The following is a 20872-nucleotide window of genomic DNA, read 5'->3' on the forward strand; positions in this document are numbered from 1 at the left end:
CACGGGGGGTAGCTGTCCTTGTGTATCTGTCGGATGCCAATAAAGAGCATCACTACATTGGTGTCCTGCTTGGTTTTTCCACCTCCTGGTTTCCTCAAGAACTGAGGTTTGGGAATTGATAGATGGAGAATCCACGGTTCGGGAATCCACTAAAATGGCCCCAAAGCCTTCAAGGGTGGTGGGATTTTTTCCTTCTTTCTTCCCCATTCTCCCTTTCTAATCTTATAAACAGCAGGAATGTAAAGTTGGATCTTATCTCGTGGAGGAGGATTTCTTGGGAGCGCACAGAGGAGACTCGGACCTCAGCCAGGAACATTGGGAGCGACTCATCCAGCCTTGTAGAGCAGCTCACTGCTGTGCTCTGCCCCGCTCCCAATCCAGGAAAGACCTTGGGCAGTGGGGAAAACCCCAGGAAAAGAGGGAACCTTCCTCCTCCTCCAAGTTGCTTCATAGAAGGGGATTAAAAGGCTCAAGTCCCTTACTTTGATTGCTGCTTTGAGCACAAGGCACCTGTTTCTGTTCCTGGTGCTGTTCTCAGTGATGCCCTTGGCACCACAAAGGGTAGGATCAGCCTCATGCCCTCCAGACCCAGGGAGGTTCATTGAGGTGAGGGTGTTCAAGGCCAGGTTGGATGGGGCTTGGAGCACCCTGCTCCAGTGGAAGGTGTCCCTGCCTGTGGCAGGGTTGGAGCTGGATGAGCTTTAAGGTCCCTTAAATCCCTAAGTCTGGGATTCCCCCAAACAAGAGGTTGGCTCTTGCTCCAAGGAGCTTCCAACAGCTCCTATAGGGGGGTGCATGTCCCCAGGAAACATGGGACACATGGGCACGGGCAGCTGGAACCTCGCAGGGCTGGTGCTGGAGCTGCTTTGCTCAGGGTTGTGCGTGGGTTTGCACCCAGAAGTATTTACACATCACAGTTTCTAAGAGCTTGAAATAGGATGCTCAGCTGTAGCCGGGTTTATTTTTGTCTGGCCCCGGTTGCTCTCCAGCAGGAAACATAATGAGGACCAGGACTGCACACACATAAGGAGCATTCCCTTTCCTTCTTTTCCAGGCTCCCCCACGGTGTTGCAGATAAACAAGGGAAAATAATTGCAATCAATCCATTAGGTTTAATCTGTTTCCTCTTAATCCCCAGCCTCCCCTGGGAAAGAGGCTGGAATAGAGAAGAGGAGCAGAGCCGGGCAGTGAGAGTGAGCTGAAGGATTCCTGCCTGCAAGGCCTGGGAAGGGAGCCTGGAGCAGGCGGGACCTGGAGGGGGCAACGAGCATCCCCTCCCTGCATTGCCCTCCCTGCAGCCCTGGCTGAAGCTGTGCTGGGGGGAGAGGGAGAGAAGGAGCTTTTTGAGGTGGCCTTCATGTGCGGGACCAGCTGCATTCGATGATCCCTGGGGACAGGAACCTGATTTATGGTTAGTGCAGGAGATGGGAGGAGAGTGGGAAGAAAGGGAAAGAAAAGGAAGGAAAGAAAGGGAAGGAAAGGAAAGGGCACTAAGACCTGGAAAGGAGCCTGCTGTTTGCCCTGGCTGGTGAGCAGGGCTGGGGAAAAGGCCCTGGAAAACCTCCTTACCCTCCTTTATGGGTGCCTGTGGAGGGGGAGCCCGGCCCCCTGCTTAATACCGCATCTGCTGTAAGGAGCTCTGGGGGGCTCCCCCCAGGCTGGGGCTGGCTTGGGGGGTGATGGAAGATGCCGGGGCAGCACCGTATGGACCCGTGCTGGGTCCACGCCAGCTCTGAGCACCCGCAGCAGAGAGCCCTGTGCTGCGCCGCACTCAGCATCCCCTGGTCCCACAGAACCTCACCAGCGGGAAGAAACCCTCGCAGCAAAATCCCACCAAGAGGCTTTCGGTTCAGCTCCGGGCCCCTGCGGGAAACCGGGACCTTCCCTTTGCAGAGGGACAAAGATGGGAACCGAAAGCTGAGCTCCAGCGGGGCTCACGGCGCCCAGCTGCAGCTGACAGGCGCTAATCTCACCTGTATTTCTTCCCCGTCCACCTGCCTGCCGCCAGCAGCAAGCCCAGCGAGTTCCCCCAGCAGCTCAGCGCGGAGCCGGGGCTGCAGCCGGCCCAGAGCCTTCGGGGATGCTTCGTTCCCTGCCCCAGGACCAGCCCCGCGGTACCTGCGCTGCGCAGGGCGCACGGGTCAGCGCCAGCATCAGCGGCTCCAGCCCCTCCCTTTGCACCCCCAGGCAAAAATCTGCCTCCCATATGTTGGCGAGAGCCACATTCCCAGATAATGGGAAGCAGGTCGGCGGGAAAGCCGGGAATGCCTCGGCCATGGCTGTGTGCCGGTGCTGGGCACAGCTCGTGCCCTGCGAGTGCAGGGGCTGCTCGGCTGCTGGGATCAAGGTGGGAGCTAAAGGGGGATCCTTCCTCCCTTAACCTCCTGCTAGATCTGTGCCTGAAGCTTTTCCAGCCCCAAAGCAAGGTGCTGGTTTAACCCACCACCACATCCCTATTGACCTCAGGCTCAGGGAGGTGGGAAGGTCCCTGCATCTCAGGGTGTCCCCCCCACCCCATTCAATACATCAAAGAGCTCTTACATCTTACCTGGGAAAGGGACAGCACTGCCACCACCAGCAAGAACAGGCAGCAAAGGGAAGGCAAAGCCCTGCCCTTCCCCTTCTTCTTCTGCCCAAATTCCACCCCCTGATGGTTCTGCTTTGCTGCAGCTGGGTGCAAACCAGGAGAGGTGCTGATAGGGCTTTACTTTAATGGATGTGGCCTTCCTGGAGGGAGCAGGGAGAGGTTAAACAGCCCCAGATGGATGTGTCTGGGAGAAGACAGGAAGGGAGACAGCGTCAGAGGGGCTTGAGTGGCCAGGGCAAGGCAGTGAATCCCCCCAGGTACGTGCGGGTCCTGTTGAACCATCTCAGTGCACAGGGCATAAACACAGGGGCATAGGGAGTAGAAGATGCTGCCCAAATCATGCTGGGAAAACCCTCTTCAGTTCAGCGACACAAGAATGAGGGCGCAGGGGAGCTGCCCAGGGAGCCCCACAGCAACCCCCAGCCAGGCGAGCTGCGGGATGCATGCATAAATGTGGGATACCTGGGGGGAGGCAGCCTGGTTTCCTTCAGAGCATCGCTCTCAGGTGGGATTGCTGCAGGCTGGTAACCCCTGCCGCGGATGGCAAAGGCTGGCTTCATCCGAAGCCGTGCAGGGATTGGGCTGTGCTTTGCTCCGGCAGAGACAGCAAATTCCCTCTGAGAGCAGCAGGAAGGGAGCAGAGCCACAGGAGTGGCCAAACCCCTGGCAGAGGCGTCACAGCAGCTCCCTGGGTTTCTCCTCTGCTCCTGTGAAAGGCTTCAAGCCCATTGCAGCACCCTCGAGCTGAGCAGCCTTGTAGGAACCCTGCCAAAGGCTCATTTCCCTGGTCCTTTAATGATTTCCTTTATTGGAGAATGAAAGGGGAAGGGGGGATGGATTACAGGGACTCAAAGTGCTCGGGTTGGTTTCCTTCCAAAAGCAGCTGAAGACAAAATCACCAAGAGCAGGAAAAAGCCTTGCAGGGCTCTGGGGGAATTGGCGTTCTCCCGTTTCCGAGGCAGGATGGAGCAGATGAAGGAGATTGTGATTCCCAAGCACACTGAAGATGCGCTTCAGCCAGGACATTGCAGCTTCACAGGGGGCTTCCAGGGTCCCCTGCTCCTCTTCAAGCCCTATCCTGGGAAAACTGCACCACTCGGGTCCAAACCCAGGCTGAGACCTGGACTGGGAGGATGCTGAAGAGGTTTCAATTGCATTGAAAGGTGAAAATCCCCCGGGCAATGCATTCCACTTTTTCAGCTCCCCTTGGCCAGTAGTTGTGACTCCGTTTCCCCCCTTACCCCCCCTCAGACCCAAGCCCCAGGCTGGTTCAATCACTCATTTTAAACCCAATATTTTATCCTTTTCCCAATATTTTATTCCTTTTTCAACCTTTCTGATCCAGGCACAAACCAAAGCAGGAAACCAGGGCAGGGCTTTCACGGGGTGCACAATGGGACCGAAGCAAGCGCAGGGAGCGCAGCCTCTGCTCCTGGCTGATGGGCGCTGGGGCTCCGCACCTCTGGCTGCGAGCAGCACCGGGCAGGAGCGGAGGCCAGGCTCTGCTCTGCCGGATGAAGTGCTTGGAACCGCAGATCTCCGGTTTTCCAGCTCGGGAGGCTGGGCTGGGCGCCAGGCGAGCCGTGGGAAGGCAGCAAAGAGCGGCCAACCCCAATGCACCGGCGCTGAGCCTCATGGATGAGTGAGCTCCCTTCCCACCCCTGGGCACCCCTCGGATCCCCTCTCCGCTGGACAGATCCCTGGGAAGGGGCTGCTCTTTGCAGGCAGACCCAAGGCAGATCTTGGGGCCACCATCAGCTCTCTGCATCCCTTCGTGTCCCTTTGCTGCCGCATTTGGGGCACCTCGTGACTAAACCCCAGTTCTCACATCCATCAATCTGATGTGCGGCCACCGAGGCCTCTGAGCAGGGGGGGAAGTCTCCCTCGCTGCAGGTCCAGCCTGGCTTGAAGCTCAAACTCCATCCCACACAAATTCTCCCATTTCCCTCATGTGATGCTGTAGCTGGAAGGGGTTTGTTCCATCTCTAATTGCTGCAGGCCTGCTCCTCAGCCTGGAATGGTCAGGGCTTTCTGGAGAGATGCTTCAGCTCAAGCCTGGAAAATACCCAAAGCGACGCACACACAGCAGCAGGGTCAAAAATCCAGAGCTGGGGGGGATAAACCAGCACCAGCAGCCAGAAGAAGCCCAAACCAGGGGTTTCCATAATAGCTCAAGGGAACCAGCATCGCATCCAAGTGCCTGGACCACGCAGGGCACCAGCATCCTCGCTGCCCCTTGGCCACGCCAGTGACCTGAGGCTAAAGGCACCAAAATGGCTTTTTGGGGGCTAAAACCTGCTGGAACCTGAAGTATCTGCACACATGGGCTGTGCCTAAAGGGGCTACAGGAAACCTTTGGGCAAGGGCCTGTAGGGACAGGCCAAGGGGAATGGCTTTAACCTGCCCGAGGGGAGACTGAGATGAGCTCTTAGGCAGAAGCTCTTCCCTGTGAGGGTGCTGAGGCGCTGGCACAGGGTGCCCAGAGAAGCTGTGGCTGCCCCATCCCTGGCAGTGCTCAAGGCCAGGTTGGACACAGGGGCTTGGAGCAAGCTGCTCCAGTGGAAGGGGTCCCTGCCCGTGGCAGGGGTTGGAGCTGGAGGAGCTTTAAGGTCCCTTCCAACCCAAACCAGGCTGGGGTTCTGTGACCTGAGCCACGGATGGGCCCCCAGCATTGAAATGTCTGTGATCAAGCCCGGGCTGCAGCTCCTGGGAACTGCCCACGTGCATCCATGTGGATTTGTCCTCTGGTTTAAAAAACACAAACCCCAAAAGCCCTTGCCCCCCCCCCGCCCCAGCATCCCACCCCCTCCCATCGCTCCAGCCCCAGCTCCTGCTTTCAATTAGCTCTGGGATTAACTTCCTTCATTTTCCAGGCAGTTCCTGCCAGGTTCCTCATTTCCACCCTGCTGCGGGCTGGGGGCAGCGTGGTGGGGGAGCACAGAGCTGCAGGACACCCTGGGCTGCTGGTACAGTGCAGTGATGGGAAGGATGCGCCGGGGGATGCTGAGCTGAGAGGTTCGAGGCGGACAAAACTAAAGGAAAAGGGAGAGGGGGGAGGAAGAGGATGGGGAAGTGATGAACGTGGTCAGGAGAGGTTTGGAAATGCAGGATTTGGGGAGGGAAGGAGTGGGAAAGAGAGGGAACATGGTGCTGGGCTTGCAAACACAGCTGCCTGCTTGGTAAGGGGAAGGTGTGAATGTCAAAGGTGATGTGCTGTGTCTCCTAGCTCTTACCTGTGGTCAGCCCCTGGGATCCAGCTCTGAGCCCCTACCAGACTCCCCTGCATCACCCATGGGTGCTGCCTCAGGGCATCTCTGTCTTCTCTCCAGCAGTGGTACCCAGCTCCTATAGAATGCAGTGGGATACAGATGGCCACATCCAGCACAGAGCAGTGCTGCTACCCTTCATCCATCCATCCATCCATCCATCCATCCATCCATCCATCCATCCATCCATCTATCATCCATCTGTCTCTTACCCATCCCCCATTCCTCCCTCCCTCCCTCTCTCTTTCACCACCTTCTGCCCCTGCCACCAGCTGCAGACGTTGCTGAGGTCATTTTGGTGCCAAAATAGCTCTTCAAAGCCCAGAGCCTGCAGGGACCCCTTTAGTCCCCAGTGATGGGGGTCACCTCCAGCGCAAGCCCTTTCTCAGCCCCCCACTCTCTGCAGCAGCAGGAGAGGAGCAATGAGGGACCAGAACCCCTTCCACTGCCCATGAGGAGCTGCAGGGGCAGCCCTGGATGCCGCTCCCCAGCCATAAATCCTGCCCCATTTCCAGCAGGCGCTAGAAGCTGATTTGATTCTAATTTCCTCCTCTTGACTCAAGATTGAGCCTTTAATCCCCTCCAGCAGCAGCCCCTGACCCAGCCACCTCCTCCCTCTCCCCTTTCCCTTCCTGTCCCAGACCTCCTGCCCAGGCTGGGCTCCATTGCCAGCCCCACCAGCCCGATGGATACAGGACCCTTCCCCTGCTGCTCAGCCAAACTGGGGACAGGTACAGCTCAGGTTGCTGCAAACCTGAGGCGGGTCCTGGGGTCCCCCCTGTGCTGGAGAAGGGCAGGATGGAAAAGCCAAGGGGCAGGAATCTCCCCTTTGAAGGGCAGACAGGAGGTCTCGAGGCTGTTTAAGCCAGGAGAGATGGGTACATGGAGCTGGAGGGTACCCTGTGGTACAGAAACCTGGTGCGGAGTCATCCCCTCCATGCCTTTTGGGCCAAAACAAGTAGCAAGAAGTTAAATCACAGCCGGGGGAATCCCAGTTGGGTGATGGGACACATAGGGAGAAAGCGTTTGCTGCAGGGCCACCACCACGGGATGGCTGGGCAGGTGCCTGTGGGCTCCCCAGGCAGGGGTTACTTTGCTCAGCAGCCCCCGTGAAGGTGCTGTGGGGATCATCACCCCCAGGCTGCTGTGCTCAGCCTCTGCTGCAGAGCGAATGCAAAGCCCTAGTGATGGGCTGAGAGGGAAGATGCTGATGTGGGAGATAAATGGGTGTTAGGAAAATATAAAGCGCTTGGCTCTGAACATCAGAGAGACCAAGCTCTGGAGGCGGGAGAGCAGCAGTGGCTGAATGCAGAGGTTGGGGGTTCTGGCTTCGAGGCACCAGTGAATCAGAGCTGCAGAGCACCCGCACCCGGGGAGCGCGTGTTGCCTTCAGTGTCATCACGGGGAAGGGGAGGCGAGGGGGTCCCGGCCTTTCCACACCTCCCTGCTGCGCTCCCAGCCTGGCAGCTGTAACCACCCCCTTTGTCCGGGTGAAGAGCAGGAAGGTCGAGTTAGGGGATTGCTTCCATCTCCCCCGTCCCTTCCCGCTTCCTCCGCCCCGGCTTTGGTGACAGGGGGCTGGCGGTGCCCAGACGGGGACGCAGCCTGGCCCCTGGCGCTGTCATCTCCTCCCCAGGCCGGGAGAGCAGAGATAACCCCTGCCCCGAGATAAGAGCGGAGCCGCTGGGAGACAAGGACCAGCCCTGCAGCACCGAACCCGGGGCTCCCCCAGAGCCTTCTGCTCTTTGCAGCTCCTCCTGCACAGCCTCAGGGGTCTCCGGTGAAACAAAACCCATTCCCCTTCGCTTGGGCCTGGAACAGCTCTTCCCTAAGCCCTGCTGCCCCTTTGGAGCTGGGAATGACACAGGAACTCCTTTGGCACGTTACATCCAGTGAAATGGGCTCAGTGGCTTTGCCAAGCAGCGGAAACCTGGGCAATCCTGGCAATGGGAGCACCCAGGGGAAGCAGGCTGCAGCCCAGGGAGCTCGCTGCAGTGATTTACCACAGGTTAATGCCTCTGCTGCCCTCGAACCCCAGTCTCAGCTGCCCCTCATAGTCCCATAGTGCCTGGGAAGCATCTCCTGGTGGCCAGAAAGCAGCCCAGGGCCTGTGCTCTGCCAGGGCAGGAGGAAAAGCATCCTCTGGCCACAGCAGCGCTTCTTGGCTTTGGGGAAAGGTTATTTCTTAGCACAGCTGGAGCCTCAGAGCAGGGTTTGGGCAGGACAAAACAGTGTGGATCCAACCGTGCGCTGCTCAGTCCCATATCCCAGTCCAGTATCCCGAGCCTTGGTCAGGCTCAGCTCCAGGAGCGCTGCCTTTTCCTCAGGTGAAGCAATACTTGTCTGGGATGAGGGAGCTGCAGAGCTCGGGGTTTCTGTGCTTTCCCCAGAGGCCCCTTCGCCAGCAGAGGCCTGGGAGATGGGGCTGTAGGCATCTCCATCGCCCCATGCGAGGGGGTTTCAGTGCTCCTTGTCTGGGGATGGGGTCCTGCAGTGTGGAATCAGCACAGAAAGCATCTTCCTCCAGGGATGTGTCCTCTGAGCAAAGGCAGGGCTATGGGGATGGAGCTGAGGTCCAGCAGCGAGCATCAGATGCTGCTGCTCATCAGAGACCTGGCAACCCACTGAAAGGATGACTTTATCCCAAGAGAAACCTGTCCCCTCTTTGAAGCTCCTGGAAGTCCCCTCAGATAAGGGGTTTTTATGGAAAGGAGAACTGCTCTTCCCTGCAGTGGGGAGAAGGAATCAAAGGCAAACAGCCTCCGGAGCATCCCTCCTGCGGGTAGCAGAAATATTGCCTCTGGCTGCCCCCACCGCTCCTGCCCACCCTGCTGCTGCTCCGCTCACCCCTTGGGTTTCATCCATGGCATTCCCAAAGAACTTTTCCTTTCCCATGAGGACAGGAAGCCATAAAAAACAAACCCAAGCCCGAGCCTGCTGCAAGCACTGACTCCTCCGGCGTTCCCAGCTGAGGCTGTGAGGGTTTGGATAAGCAAGAACGGGGAAAGAGCTTTTTCCTCTCCTTGCAGCGCAGCTCAAGCGCTGCCTCCAGCTCCCAGCAGCTCTGATGGATGTGACCCCTCATTTGAAGCTTTGTGTTGCAGGGACAACTTCATCAGCCCCCACTGGACCCCTGGACCTTCCCTGAAGCCACCCCAATGTGCAGCACTGGCTTCCACATGTTCTGACAGAGCAAGAGCTCGAGGTAGGGCTTCCAAATCCCGCTCCAGCTCCTGACCGCTGGCTCCTCCATTCCGGGAACCACACAAAGCACTGAGTTTTGGCTCTGAAGTGAAGGATGCTGCAGCCAAGGACCCGGTGTCCCCGCGGGACCCTGCTGCTGGCAGGGATGCTGGAGAGATGCTCGTCCTGCTCCAGTGCTGCATCTGGGCTGCCAAGGAGGCTTTTGGCCAGGCTACAACTATAGGATGCTGCTGTTGTCGTCTAGGGGGTGATGGCAGCTGTAGGTACATCCTTCACCAAGGCATGGGGCAAACCCTCATCCTCAACCCCTGCCTGGCTCCAGGGCACTGGCAACAGCAGGAACAACAGGAAAAGGGCAAAAAGCCCCATTTCTGCTGCCAGAACCTGGCACCAGGCTTGGACCACTCCTCCCAGGGGAAGAGAAGGGACCATGGCAGAGCGGTCCCTCCTCATCAGAAACCCACTGCAAGGATGACTTTGTTCCCCAGAGATGCTCCAGCAAAGGCCTGGAGCTGCAGGGGGGAAGGCAAGAGCTCTGTGCCGCACATCTGGATCTGGATGAGAACATCTGCCCACAGCCCAGCGCCTGCACAGCACCGAGCGTGCACGGAGGGGACCGCAATCTGTGGGGCTGCCTCTGATCCAGAGCAGAGCTCAACACAAATGTTGCCTCAAGCTTCCCAGGAAGCAGGGGCTGGGGAAGGGGGGGAGAGGAGGAGATCCCCACGGCCACCAGCGTGTCGGAAACGTGCGCTTTTCCCTTCCCTTCTCCATCTCTCTCTCGGTAGTCACCGCTTTGAATACACTTCTGACCCATCCCGTCCTGTTGAAAGGCTTCAACACTTGGTGCTGCGGGCGTTCTTCACTGTATTCAGTTGTGCCAGGCCTCAAGGAGAGCCTGAACCCCATCTGCGTGCCCGGAAATCACCGTTGCTGTCAAAACACATGGGAGCATTTTGTTCCTTCATTGGCTGACAAAAATGCATTAAGGGATTATTATCCTGAGGCTGGGGAATGCCAAATAATCCACCTCTGAGGAATGCCCTAGTGAGAACCAGCTGTGGAGCGGTCGGCTCTAGCAAGGATTTCCGTGAGGACCAGCAGCTGCCTGCTCTCGGGAGCAAAACAAGGGGAAAAACGTGGCTTATCAGGGAACTATTTGAGCATCAGGTGACTCCCTGAGCTCCTTGGCTCGAGGAAAGGCACCAAAAATAGACAGCGTTCAAAGAGTTTGCAGGGAGCAAACAGAAAAGGGGGAAAGGGGCCGGATCCCGGCTCTGCACCACGGCTCCTTGCAGGAATCTGCTCCGAGTTCCGTGCTGGGAACGGAGCTGAAACCGCAACGACTTTCACATGGGGCTGGGCTTCTCCCACAGCCCCCGGAGAGGGGGTTGAAAAACTGACCTCAAACTCCTTATCTGGGCGCAGGAATCTCTGCCTCTGCCTCATCCCAGCCGCAAGCAGCCGGAGCACAAGGCAGGAGCGAGGTGGCCGCATGCGCGCCGAGCACGCAGGGCACAACCTGCATGCAGGGGCAAACCCTCCCCAGGCAGGGCCCGAGCTGTGCTCCGCTTTCCCTGTGCCCTCTGGGAAGAGAAGCGGCTCCTTCCTTGGGAAATGGCTCCAGTGGCCAGCGGCGGGGTCAAGGGGAGGGGACCCCAACAGGAATGCTTTAGCCCAGACGCGGGGATGCTCCAGGACACAGGGTACCCTCGTTCCACCGATGCTGCTGCGCTTGCAGAGTTGGGGAAGGTTTGCACTGGGTTCTTTTGACTTTCCTCCCCTTTGCCAGCACCCCAAGGTGTGAACCAGTGCCCTGCCTTGCCCCGCACCCACCTGCGGCTCCAGGAGCTTCCCACATCCTGCTCCTGCCACCACAAGCTCTCATGGGCTATTTGGGATGGGAGGAGGCTCAGCTGAACAAGCAGCAGGTTAAACTCGTTACGCTCAATGCTGCACTTCCCTAGGCTGCAGGGAGAAGGAGGGCAGTTTTATTATACCCCTAATTGAAGAGGACTCGCAGACCCCTCCCTCCCCCCCACCTGAACGCAGCCAGAGCTTCCCAAAGAAACCAAAGGGGTCGTTTTCCCTAGGAAATATTCCCTTCACCTTCCAGCCTCCCCCCCACCTCCCACCATGAGCTCAAACCAGTTCAGCTCGGGCTACACCTGCTTCCCTCCCAGCAGCCCGGGATGGATGGATGCAGGGATGGATGCAGGAGTCCTGGGGGATGCAGGTCAAGGTCCGGATGCGGTTCATTAACCATCACCTGGGTGTCGCGAGGCAGGTGCCAGACCCCCATCCCCAGGCTGGGATCCCATCCGCAGGGACGGGCAGCACGGCTCTGGCTGGGGCTGCGTGGAGCGGGGGAAGCAGGGCTCAGGATGGCCCTTTGCAGGCTGGAACGGCTGGGAAGGGTTTTGTGCCAGGCTGGGAATTTTTCCGGGAGGAGCGGAATGTTTCTGAGCTTTTCTGGGGGAAGAAGAAGCAGAAAACGCAGCCAGTGATGAAGACAAGACCGAGCACTTTTAGTGCCCCATAAATCAGGCCCCAGGCCCCCGGCGCGGGGCTCGCTGCGGGTAACTCATCACCTCCTCTCAAACAAAGCCCAGCACTGGTGCAAGTGGGAATGAGAGGAAACATTATCCCATTTCGCAGCCCCTCGGGAGGAGGTTTTAGGCTTTCAGGGAAAGTCAGAATTCCAGCTCTTAGCAGCTGACTCTTCCCCTGTTTTCTGTCAGCTGCAAACTCGCCCCTTCCCAACGAAAGGAAGGAACAAATAAACAGAAACTGCTACAAAACCAGCCCCATTCTGGGAAGATTTGGGGTGAAAATGGAAACCCAGCTTCCTGTTTACCACACAGAGGGGAACGTCCATCCTCCAGCCCTGCCTCGTTCAGTTTTCCACCTCCTCTTCCCCTTCTCGAGAGAGGGAAAATGTGGAGCAAGGAAGCTACGGATAACGGTGCTGCCCATGTGGGGCTTGGTGCAGGCAATCCCATGGGAGCTTCATGCTCGGATGCTCACCTGCATGGATGCTCTCCGGGAGACGTTTTCCTCCCTCCAGCCCCATCCCTCTGCTCCCTGGGGTACAGGCTGGGGACTGCAGGGGTATTGCTTCCCATTTCCCCAGGGAAACAGCCTCAGGGACATCCATGGGGTGGCTGCGGGTCCCGTCTCTGCTGGAGCATCACTTCCCTTTCCCAACGCTGCTGGGCTCCCGCATCCCCTTTACGTACAGAGGGTTTTCCATGCAGCGTTGGGCTGTGCAGGCTGCTTGCTCCCCACCGGCTCCCTGCAGCGAGGAGCCCGTGGGAGCCCCTGGAAGGGCTCAGGTAGCTTGGGAAAGGAGCCAGGAGGTTTCCCCCATCCCAAGGAGCTGTGGGAAGGGTCGTGGGGGCTGCAGCAGACACCGGGAGGGGACCTGGAGGCAAGAGATCTGCTGGGGAAAGCCCATCTCATCCCATCCACCTGCCCCCCAGAGCAAGGAGCCCACCCAGCAAATCCCAGCCCTGCAGAACCCCCTTTTCCCTATGACAGGAGCAAGGCAGCAGCCGGGACAGCTCAGCCTTCCCCTCGTACCTCCCATTGCTCCCCATTGCGGGTCGGAGCCTGGCCTGGCCCCTTTCCCCAGGCTGTGCTTTATGGCTGCACACCTTCCTTGCTCGGTAGCACAGGCACCAGTGCACTGGCTGCTGCCAGCACCGTGCACGGGCATTGCTGCTCCCATTCACAAACGCTGCCCCAGCATCACCTGTAAGATCTGACAGAGGAAGAAAGAAAACTGCTCCAGGAGCTCCTTGGGGCACTGGGACACGCTGATGCTTGTCCCAGGAAAATCCTGGATGAACCAGCTCCACCCGGTGCATTTCCCCAAAGCGTTTATGCCTGGGAGATGAAAAGGGGTCCAGGTGATGCAGCTGGGCTAACACAGCATCCCAAAGGACTTGCTTGTACCAGGTACCAGCTCCTGTAGGATCAGAAATGGCTCTGATTGGATTCTGGTTGTGGATAAATGCCCCTGCCATGCCCTGCGGATGCTGTAGAGCCACAGTGGGAGCTGAGCTCCCAGCTCCTCTCCCCGATTTCTGCCACCCCCAACAGCATCATGGCCGTTATCTGTATTTAAGGCTCCCGAACCCATTTCCTAGCATGGCTGGGGTGTAGGAACCCCATCTTCTGTGTGCTAAGCTATGCTCTGGGCTCATCCCCAGCTGCCACCATCCGCTTTCCCCAGCGCGGGGTGGGCTGCAGCTGCCCATCCCCATTTCCCAGGGATCTATATTGGATCAATACGTGTCTAGTCAAGAGGTGAAAGGTGAATACATTAAAATACACTTAGTAAACACCATGCCCAGAGCTGGTGAGAAGGTGAAGGCAAGAAATCATTGTAGAATAGCCCCTGGAAGGCACATAACAGGAGAGAGCCGCATCCAAGAGCCGATAAATCTGCAGCCCAGGGTCTGAGCTGTGGAAGGAGCAGCTTTGCACTGAGCAGGGCAGGCTCTGCAATGGGATTCAGCTGCTTTCCAGGAGGGATATTTCCTCAGCTTCGCTCCCTGTCCCAGTTAATTTGGGAAAGGCCTGGCCTTCGCACCAGAGATCCATGCCCAGAGCATCAGCGCCCAAGAATAAAGTGGATCCTTGCTCAAACCAGGATTAACTGGGATGAGTGGAAGGCATTGCAACTTCCATGAGATGCTCCTCCTAGCCCTGCTTAAGGCTGCAGCATTCCCAGCCACTGCTGGTGACATCCATTGATCTGGGAAAGGGATTCCTGAGACACTTACAGGAAACGGTTGGGATCAATTTAGACCCAATTATGCCACCGGTCACCCAAGAGCAGGGTCCAGGGAAAGATCCCTCCCTCTTCTTCCCAGCAAGGACTGCACAGAGAAGCTGTGGCTGCCCCCTCCCTGGCAGTGCTCAAGGCCAGGTTGGATGGGGCTTGGAGCACCCTGCTCTATGGAAGCTGTTGCTGCCCGTGGACCATTTTAAGGTCCTTTCCAACCCAAACCAGCCTGGGTTTCTATGAGGGCTCCCACAGGAGATGCTGACCCAGCGCCTGGCCCCGGCAGCTCCATCAGCTTCTGGAGACCAAACCGGAGTGGATCTGCTCCATCCATCTGCGCTCTCGCAGCAGCAACTGCGGCTGCTAACACGGATATCGCCTTTCTTCTTGGCACAGCTCCCAGCCTGGGGGGTGGCAGGTAAATGGGGGGACCGGATGGATGGGACAGCAACGTGGGAAAGTCTGATCCGTAAAGCACAGCACGTGCGCGTCCATCCTGAGGAAGCGCACGTCCCTCCTGGCAGCGGCACGGCCGTCCCACCCAGGGCTGCAATATGGCAAAGTGCTCTGCGCCATCGGCTGCTCGCCTCCCTGCTCGCTCCAGGAGCACGGGATGCAGCTCCGGAGCCGGCCTGGGGCCAGCCGCGCCGCTCCGGATGGCTGAGGGAAGAGTTAATGCAGATGTTGGCTAGACAAACCCAGGATCAGCAGCAAATCTGCGGGAGCAGAGCAATGGGAGAGATGAAAGGAAGCAACAAGCAAACAGCAAAGCAGCTTCGGATGAGCACGGGGAAAGGAAAGATGCCCCCATTGCTGCGGGGCGCGAGCCACGCTCACACACGTGTCTGGGACGTGCCCTTCAGCCTCCTGCAGGGATACAACAACCAGAAGCAGCCGGGGATCCCTGCGGTGACGGCAACCCCCGGGGAGATGAGAGTCCCTCCGGGATGGAGCAACCGAACATCCCTGGGAGATGGGGCAAGAAATCCACATCCTCCCAGCCCCAGCTCCTCTCCAGCCCTTCCCGCTTTGCCCTCTGGCCTTTGGTTGCCTCCATCGTGTCGGTTGCTCGTGTTGCAGCATCCCCTCTGCGGGGACGGTGGTGGCTGGGCTGTGGGAACCCAACACCTCCATGGATCCAGCCTCTGCTCCCGCTCCAGCACTTGGGATGCGCCAGATTTATTCTAACAGGGGATAAAAGGGGTGAAAAGGGGATAAAAGGAGGCTGAGAACAGCGAAATGAGTGATAAGCTCATAACAAAATCATGGCTTGTATCAGGGTACTTCCCATCATAGGCAGGAAGATTAATAATGTTAAAGGCTTTCTGGCGCCTGGATCCCAAAAGCTTGCGCTGGGCAGAAGTGGTTTTCTTAAAGCACTTCAGAAAGCATTAAACAAGCCAGCAACTGCACACGGCAGGGGCATGTTTATGCTCAGATTACAAGCACTTAACACCTTTTGGTTGCCTTTGCAAAGCGAATCCAACAGCAGAGCTCTGCTCCGGATCCCAGCTCCAGATCCCATGAAATGAAGGGAAACGGGGAGAAAGCATCTTGCAGGAGCTGTTTGCTCTGATTCCCTAGGGGAAAGCAGCCCTGGGCTAGCGCTTCCAGTGGAGAGGATGAGGAGATGCTGCTCTCCTGCCGGCCTCGCAGCGAGGAGGCATCGAGCCCAATCGATTCCATGCCTGTGCCATGGTTGAGGCTCCCCCATCACTGGGGCAGCTGGGAAGGGCTTTGGCACTGGGGTGAGGTCCTCTGGGCTCCCTGCAGGAGGGAGCCATTGGCTGCAGCGTCAGACGGGGGGGATTACGACTTCCAAAGGAAGGATAAGCAGGAGGAACCAAGGACATCCTCCCAGCGCAGGGGGTGTCCCGGTAATGCTGCTGCTGCGGGAGCAGAGGAGGCGCTGGCAGAGCTGCCGCCACTGATGCGCCGACAGCCCCGGCTTTGGGCGAGGACCACCCAGCGCCTCCAGGCATGGGCCGGGACGCGCCTCCAGCCTCCAGGCACGACTTCCCACCAGAGCAGATCCAATTCCCAGCGCAAAGTCCGCAGCTCCAGAGCCTGCCCTGTCCTGAGCCTGCCCCCACAGCAGCCGGCGCCGTGCGTGTCCAACAGAAACATCCCAGCCTCGAGCCACAGCCTGATGGGAGCGAGCCCGAGCTCAGCCCCAGCCTCTCCTCCAGGGTCCTTTCTGCAGAGCCAAGCACTCCTGCAAACACCCGCTTCCTCCCCAGAAAGCCGGGAGCCCGCTCACCCACGCTGTTTGGTTGTGTAAGAGCCGCTCTGCTGCCCCGGCGCTGCAGAGGCTCCTTTGGACCCCGACCCTCCTTGGACACCGAAAGGCACGAAGCCCTGCGCTCACCCTCGCTGTGCCCCGGCTGGCTCTGCCTGTGGCGGTGATGCTGCACAGAGGGATGGGAGCCCTATAAATATCCTTGATTATTCCCTAACCCCGGGTGCATCCTTCCAGCAGCCCTGCCTCCCGCGTGCCTTCCCCAGCCCTGCTCTTGGCTCCTGACCTCCCGAAGGCACTGGGGCTCCCATCCTGCTCCCTTCACGAGTCAGGAGATCTGGAGGGGTCAGAGGGGACCCGGCTGTTTGCTGGCAGCGTGCGTTGTTCCTGGCCTCAGCAGGGAGGGCAGGAGGGGAAGGCGCTGCCTGCGGGGAGCGGGGCTCAGGGCAGGAGCAGACCTGGGAACCAAACACACTGAAAGCATCAGGCACCGTGGCCAAAGGCAGGGGCTGCATCAGCAGGTCCAGGGCAGGAGCCCTCTCCCTTCCTCTGCTCCAACACCACGATCCCTCCTATGTCTCCCATCTCCCAGTGTCCACCATCCCTTGGAACAGCTCAGCAGCACCCCAGGGTGCAGGCTGGGTGCTCGCCTTCATCCCATTGCCCTCCAAAGGGACCATGAGACTAAAGAGGTCACTGCCAGGCTGCTGGGAACAGGCTTGGCTCTGTCAGCAGAGCCTGAGGACTCGCGTGCTCTCCATCCTCCCTTTCCCTGGCAAATGCCCAACTCCCGTCGGGAATCATCCAGCAAAAAGGCAGCGCTGTTGCTGGACGCTTTCCTTGACAAATGCTATGAAGAGGAACCTCGTGCCCATTACCCCGCTGCGGCACCATGTTTGATGCTGCAAACACCCCGTGCAAACCTTCCTGCTCCCAGATCCCCCATTCCCTAAGGAGCTCTGTGAAGCTGCAACCGCAGAAGACGTGGAGGGGTCCATCCCATGTGGTCGACATCACTGGGCTGCACGCATGTAGGCAATGTGGGGCGTTCATGTTGGGGGGTATTTCCAGACCCATCTCCTCCCAAGTGCTCTGGGAAGAGTGGGAACCCCTCTCCCCCTCATTCCCAGAAAGACTTGTTCAGCTGGGAAGGAAATGGCTCCATGTGCTCAGCTGGAGCAGGAGCCAAGCCCCGATCCTTGGCTCAGTGCGAGGGTCACAAGAGGCCACCGCTCGCCTTCCTCCAGCCAAGGGATGCTGAAAGCCCCGGCTCCATCCAGACACGCAGGGAACGAGGGACAGGACCCCTGTGGCTGACCCACAAGGTCCCACATCTCCATGGGGTTCCATGGGGGTGGCCATGATCCAGCCTTCATCCAGTCACAACCCCCAGCATCCAGCTCCGCTTCCCGCTGAGGAGCTCCCACCTGGGCAAAAGCAGGAGATAAAGGATAAAGCCATGAACTGGGGCAGCCCCAGGGGCAGGGCCGGCCCTGGGCTCCCAGCTCCCAGCACCACAAACGGCTCTTTGTCTCCCACCAGCCCCATCAATGGGGACGCTGCGAGCCCCGGGGATGGCAGGGAAGGAGCCACGTGCAGCCCGGGATGCTCTGCAATGGGGTGGTGAAGCCTTGAGGCAGCTCTGCTTATCCACACGGGGCTTAAAGCCCTTGGGAGGGGCCCATGGGAAGCACATGCACCCCCAGCATTTAGCTATGAGCCTTTTCATGCCCCCATGTGCACAGCCCAGCCAGCTTGCTCCAGCCGCGGTCCTGGGATCTGGTCCCAAGGAACCTGCTGCTCTCACAGTCCCAGCCTGTGATTTATTGGATCGATCTTTGGATAAAGCCCTACACAGATTTCCAGCTTCCCTGGGAGGTTTGGATTTGGCTCCCCCCCTCCTGCTTTGGCATCAGCTGCGCTCTCCCTGCAGGGACAGAGAGGAGGGGGAGCGGAACGCAGCTGGAATCACATTGAGCCCTTCACACGTTTCCAGGCTTTTGGAGCTGTGTTTCCCACTAAGAAAGCTGGAAACCTCAAGCTGTCAGGCCACCTAACCAGAAACACATGGCTGCAGCTCCGCTTGCCAGCCACAAGGCAGAAAGTGTGGAATCAAAGCAAGGATGACATGGAAGGGCTGATCCATGGGAGAAGGCAAGGCAGAGCCGGCGCGGACAGCAAGGCAGGACATGGGCAGCAAGGCAGGACATGGGCAGCAAGGCAGGACATGGGCAGCAAGGGAGGACATGGACAGCAAGGCAGGACATGGGCAGCAAGGCAGGACATGGGCAGCAAGGCAGGACACTGGCAATTCCATGGCTTTCGGAAAGAAGGGAGAGGAAAGATGTTCAGAGCTGGAAAAGAGAAGGGGAATTTGAAACCTCGGGATAGGGATGCTGGACAAGCCTGGGAAACCTTTCCCAAGGGGATGATGGGGAAGAGCACGGCTGAGTCAGACCCGCTGCAAGCAGGGGGGAAACTCATTGAGATTTCCATTGAAACAGGAGCCCCTGTGACTGTGCAGCCAAAGATGCAGTTCCAGGGGAAAAAAAAACCCACAGAAGCACTTAAAATCTTTGCATTAAATACCCAACAAGCCCATCAGGATTAATGGCATTACAGTAAATTCCAGACAAATTAATAACCATCAGGCCGTCACGTAAAAGCACCCCTGGAGCTGGGAGCTGGCCTAAGCCTCCCTGTAAATCACTTTGCTATCAGGACCCAATCCTGTGTTCACAGCCCAAGAGCTCCTTTTGCCAGCAGGGCCCCATCATACAAATGGAAACACCCCGAGAGCATCGTGTGTCAGCACCGTGGGGCTCCACAGCCTGGGAATGAAGTGCTGCTTCACGCTATCGCAAGAAGGCACCAAGACCCCCCAGAGGTGACACATCCCTCCCTGCGTTCACTTACAGCACTTCCTGAGGCCCAAAAGCATCAGGATAAAAGGCGTTTGGGAGCTGGGCTCTTCCTTGCTCTGTTACATGCAGGGCAAAGCTTTCAGAAAGGTGCCCAGGGAGGAAGAGGGATGCACTGGGGTTAACGGGGCACTGGGGAGGATGCATCTGATTTCCAGCTGTGTGATCTTACCCGATTAACCTGCTTCAGTTCCTTGCTTTTCCCACCCATTAAAGCAATTTTGCATCCAGGGATTTGCAGCCGGGTCATCCCATCGGCTGTGTGCAGCTGGCCCCGGATCCCGGCTCACATCCCTGCCCCTGCCCCAGCCCCACTGGCTATGGAAAGGGAAGGTTTGTCTCTTGTGCTGCCATCTCCAGCAAAACCCTTTCATCCGCAGCTCCCTGGAAACAGAAAAGAGGAGAAGCAGCTTCCCAAACCCATCAAAGAGGAGCAGAAGTGGGTGCAGGCAGCGGATGAGGAGAAGGAACATCTCCAACGCAATCACATCCACATCTCCCACCCAGCTTTGAAAACGTTGACCTCTACCATATTCAATCCCCAAGATGAATTACCTGGGTTAATCTCAGCTGCAGGAACTGCCTTTGTCAGCATTCCAGCACCCTCCCATCCCATGGGTCTGCTTCTACCTGGAAAACCAATCCCTGGCTTTTCCCTGCCCATTCAGCAGGGCTTTACTGCAGCCAGGATTTACCTGCTGGCTTCAGGCAGTCGTGGTTTTTACCCAGCCCTTCCCCTGCTGTTGGGTGCAAGGAGGCTCCCATGGGCAGCTCCTCACTTGAGACCCCTCCGCAAAGGACCTGGTGGGGTCACCCCTTATTTCCCTGGGCAGCCTCATGGACAAAGGGAGCCCCGAGCCCTGATTTCCCACCTCGGGGCTGGCTGACACTGACAGATGTTTCCTATAAATAACAACACAAGGAGCACACAGGCTGCAGAAATAGGGAAAGCAAATCCAATTAGGCTGGAGAAATTCCTCGCCTGGCGCGCGGGAGGCCTGTGCTTCATCACTCACAGGGCGCATCTCTATTGAAATAATAGGGTCCCAGTTCAGCCTCTCCTTCAGGGGAAAAGCTGGCTGTGGGGACAGGGGAATGCATCCCCATCCCTAGCAATTTGTCCACATGAGAGGCAAGGATGGAAAAATCAGAGCCCCCAAACCGGGGTTTGCCAAGGGAAGAAGGGAAAGGGAGCTTCCAAGCTGGTTTCACTTCCCATCGCAGTGATTGATTTCTCTCCCGCTGATTTTGGCTCAGGATGCGGGGCTCCCCTGGGAGCCCCTCTGCAGTGTGGGTTTCACTTCAATGGACAATTTGTTGCTTTAACTTGCTAAAACCTCAGAAGCCACAACAAGGCTCGGCTGCACGAGCGGTTTCTTTCCTGTCTCAGGTCAAGAGACAGCCGTCAGCACAGACCCTGCTGGGATAGGGATGGGAAGCCACGATGCTGGTGGTGGTTTATGCACCCCCATGGTTTAGGGGGTTTGAGGTGGGTCAGCCTGAAAGCAGCCCCAATTCCCTGGTGCCGAAGCTTTTAATCTAGCAGCAGCATCCTAGCTGAGAGGCAGCAGCAGGATGCATCAGTGAAGCCAATTCAGCCTCCAGCCATGGGGTTTGCTCCTAAATCAGAGCAAAAAAGAAGCAGCGACCGGTTGGAATGAAGTTAAAACAAAGGAAGAAAGAAGACAGAGAAATCTTCTCATGAAGCCATGGAACTGATGTTGGGAATTGTGCTACGGGGGCAGCTCTGCTGATGAGGACGGCAAAGCTGAGCCGTGGGTTCTTGTCCCTGCTCCAAGGGCTCCTGATGCATTTTGCATTAAGCAGTAATTGGATCAAATGCATAAACAGGCGCTGGCAGAG

Source organism: Pezoporus flaviventris, unplaced genomic scaffold (genome assembly GCF_033815535.1).
Source record: "Pezoporus flaviventris isolate CSIRO_AGI_PZ_B2104156 unplaced genomic scaffold, CSIRO_AGI_Pfla_v1 ptg000107l, whole genome shotgun sequence".
NCBI classification, from domain to species: Eukaryota; Metazoa; Chordata; class Aves; order Psittaciformes; family Psittacidae; genus Pezoporus; species Pezoporus flaviventris.